Source organism: Myotis davidii, unplaced genomic scaffold, assembly GCF_000327345.1.
Source record: "Myotis davidii unplaced genomic scaffold, ASM32734v1 scaffold1453, whole genome shotgun sequence".
Taxonomy (NCBI): Eukaryota; Metazoa; Chordata; class Mammalia; order Chiroptera; family Vespertilionidae; genus Myotis; species Myotis davidii.
Window position 1 is genome coordinate 71,152 of NW_006284441.1, and position 4,190 is coordinate 75,341.

Genomic DNA, 4,190 nt, shown 5'->3' on the forward strand with positions numbered 1-4,190 from the left:
ACAACAACGTTCAGATTTGTCACAAATGTCCTAGCGACCGGCTTCTTCCAGCTCGGAGACCTGGCTGAGCTGAGCCGGGGCCGCCACACAGCGCAGACAGCCAGGACGGACCCCCAACTGCCCTTCAAGGAGGGTGCCCACGCCCAGATCCTCCGCCCAGCCCACGGCCCCCGGGCCCACCAGCCTGGCCCATGAGGCACATGAGCTCACAGCTCTGGCCTGTCAGTCACAGGGCAGGAGACCAGGAAGTGGGCGGCTGGCAGAGCCCAGAGTGAGCCTGTGGCAGCCAGGGTCACCCCCAGGTCAGCATTCTCCCGGCCTCCACGCCCTCTCCCTGTGGAGCCACCTGCTCCCTCCTCTGGTTTTGCCTCTCGGGGTCCCTCTCCCTCTTGGGGTCCCCCTCCCTCTCGGGGTCCCCCTCCCTCTCGGGGTCCCTCTCCCTCTCGGGGTCCCTCTGCCTCTCAGCGAGGCCGGCTGGAGCACGTGAGCAGCTGTGTTCTTGTTCCGACAGCCCCTTTGCACACCCGCCCATCAACATGACAGTATCTGGGAGTGTGGAGGGCTCTTCATCGCACCAGTAATAGAACCGCGTTCCTGAGACACGTGGGCACATGGATAAGAAATTAAGCCCCTGGGCCCGCTGCCCGCCAGGCCGCGCTCGGCAGGCCTGCGTGGTGTCATGGTCCCTCTCGTTAAGCTCCATGTCGGTGCCCAGGTGCCCAGGCCCAGGGGCATACTCACACCCTCATCCTCCCTCCAGCCCCACAGCTCCACGCCTCGGCCTCCGCTCCGAGGTCACCACTCAGTCAGCACCCCCCTTTCCCCGCCGTGGGCACAGCTTCCTCTGCCCCATTCTCTCCACTGGAATTTCCCTGCCACGGCTCACACTCAGCATCCAAAAATGCTCCCCCAAAGCTCCGTGAATGCAGAGGGGCCCCCACATGGCACTGGCACCCCAGCTCCACCAAGCCCAGCCCCTCCGGTCGGCTCATTTAAAAGGTTGATACTTTGGTCCTGGCCGGTTGGGCTCAGTGGACAGAACGTCAGCCTGCGAACTGAAGGGTCCCGGTTTGATTCCGGTCAGGGGCACGTACCTCGTTTGCTGTGGGGACAAGGAGGTGGGGAAGGGGTCCCCTGTCCCTCCTCACTCACCAGCATGTACCTCGTGTCGGCAGGTACAAATTGTTTTTTCAATACATGTTTTTATTGATTTCAAAGAGGAAAGGAAAGGGAGGGCGAGAGAGAGAGAGAGAGAGAGAGAGACATCAATGCTGAGAGAGAACCATGGATCGGCTGCCTCCTGCACGCCCCCTTCCGGAGATGGAACCCACAACCCAGCATGAGCCCTGACCGGGAATCGAACCGTGACCTCCTGGCTACTCCACCACTGAGCCACACGGCTGGGCCTAATAGAAAGTCTTCATCACTCTTTCTTCCCCAAAATGTCCTTGCCTGTTTATTACTCATTTAATCTTCCAAACGAACTTTCGCCGAAGTGAAGTTTTGGGGGAAAGAAATGTCTTTCTGTTTCTGAAATTATCTTCACATTTATTATCTTCTTCCAGATCCATCACGAATGCCTGTGAGCAGCTTGTCTGCAAGCCCGGCCCTGGGCTCTCGGTGACCCTGAGGGGCCTGTCACGGGAGGGGGCAGGGGAGGGAATGACAAGCCGGCTCCCCATGAGCCCTCGGGGTAGAGGACAGTGTCTCCAGGGCAAAGTCCCCTGACTGCCCAGAGGAGCAGCTGGGGGAGCCCTGGTCCCAGAGGGAACCCTGGTCCCCTGGCCCAAGCCCTCCTCCGGGCACTGGCCAGCCTGGGCCCCCGTTGACCACAGACGATGAGGATGGAGGGACGGAGGTGTCAGGGGCCAGGCGAGGGCCACGGAGGTGGGGAAGGGGCATCACCCCAAGCACACAGACCCTGGAGCAGCCAGACCCCGAGGACCGGGAGAGCACACAGTAGGTGCTCGTCCGTGCTGGGCGTGGACAGCTGACAGGCGGACGGGCAGCCGGGCATCCTGCTCCTGGGAGCGTGGGTCGTGTCCCCTGAGGGTTTTGCTCCTGTTCCAGGGAGACGGCCCGGGGCCAGGACAGCGCTGTCTCGCCCTCGTTTTGCAGGATTTTTTTATCTTAAAATGTTCAATTTTCTTGAAAGTCTCAAAACAAAATCTGACTTGGAAATAGTGCTCCTCTCTGTGGTGGTGGGTTGGGAGGAAAAGGTGGAGCGAGTGAGAAGCACAGACTGGTAGTTACGAGAGAGAGAGTCCCGGGTTGTGAAGTACAGCACGGAGCAGAGCCAGCCATGTTCTAACAGCCAGGCCAGGAGCCGGTGGGTCCGGGACGAGCAGGGGCCACCCTGGGAAGGAAGCGTGTGATGTCCTAACCGTGGGGCTGCACGCAGGACACTCGTCCCGAATGACGCTGAACGTAAAGTGCAACTGAGAGATAGAAACAGCGATCAATGATGAGAGAGAATCATTGATTGGCTGCCTCCTGCTCGCCCCCTACTGGGGACTGAGCCCACAACCCAGGCATGTGCCCTGACCGGGAATTGCAGCTGACCTCCTGGTTCATAGGCTGACGCTCGACCACTGAGCCGCACTGGCCAGCCTCCTCGTTACGTCTCTTGAGGGTGGAAGCGTAGACACCTCCTTGGCCTTTGCTGGGGTAGCTGTGGGTAGAAGCGCAGCTTTTTATTTTCTCGTCTGTGGTGTCAGCTGGCGGAGGGTTGGCTGTTACCGCAACGTTTTCTGTCTCACTAGCTGCCTCCTTCCTTCTCCGCTGTCCAGCGAGACCAGGCTTTTGCTGGAGTTCTTTTCCCCTCTGTACCCTGTGGCTTCCCGATTTCTGACTTCTTCAGCTCTAAGTCTTGAACGTATGAAGCTGAAAACACCACCAACAAAACCAGGGGAAACGACTCCTGTGTCATTACTTGAATCTCAAGGTCGGACGGAGCCAGTCCGCCTTCGCTGTTCACGCCCTCGGGGCCCGCGGGCAGCCTCCTCCTCCAGCCGCGCTCCCTCTGGGTTTGTTCCATGTCTCCGAGCACATGGCCTTCCGCTCAGCCACCTACTCCTTTTATTCATCAGAACGGGTGTGCCCACCGCTGCAGGCATGGCAGCCAGAGGGCTCCGAGTGGTAGTTGGTGGGGGAGACAGACCACAGCCATGGGGCCTGGGAAGGTGGTTTCCCGGGACCCGCCCGGCCCGGCCCTGGTGCGGGAGACGTTACAGGGCAGGCCCGGGTCTGCTGCCCCTGCCCAGGGTGAGCGGGGACCCCAGGTCAGAGCCCCAGGGAGCCACCTGCTGCCACCAGCCTGCACGGGGCAGGAACTGAGGTGAGGGAGGCGGGACCAGCTCCATGTAGGGCGGGGCCAACTGCTGGCCAGGGGCGGGGCCAACTGCAGGCCAGGGACGGGGCCAACTGCAGGCCGGGGCGGGGCCAATTGGAGGCCGGGGAGGGCCGGGCTGGGATGAGGCTGTGCGGATGGACGTGCTGAGAAACGCCCCCCTGAATGAAGGGTGAGGGCACGGGCGGTGGGCGATGGGCGATGGGCTTCTCTTCCTGTGGCAGAGGTTTCTGCGCGGGACCTGGGCACCGACGGGAACAACCCGGTGCGGGAGCAGCCTGGACGCGGCCCTAGTCCCTGCTCCCAGGTGCAGCCGGGACCCAGGTCCGCCCCCAGCCCTCGCCCTGGGACCCTCCTTCCCTTCGCCGTGGGCATTGTCCTCCTCCCGCCACGATGCCCACCCGGCCCCAGCCCGGTCGGTGTCCCTCCCCCGTGGGCATCGCTCTCCGGCCCACAATGCCCGTCTGGGCCCCGCATTGTCTCGGGAAGACGTGCACTCGCCCGGCGGGTTATTCTTAGCCTGCGATGCGGTGAGAGGCCCTGAATGGGGCCTGGAGCCGAGGCGGGGGGAGGGGGAGATGATTCATTACGGCGGGCGTGCTCTAATTCCACAGAAGGAATAAATGGCAGTCGTATTTTGGGTGCCGCCCGCACAGATAGCATTGTTCCCTACCTGCCTCTCACCCGCCGCGTGGGAATGAGAGCGGGCTTTGTGCCCAGAGGAAGGGGGGGCGGGGGCTCGGGGTGCACGTGCCCGTGACCCTGGGCGGGAGGGGAAGTCACGGTTCAGAGGCTCGGGTAGCCAGGAAAAGAGGCCCCAGGCTGCTGATCTCACTTCTCC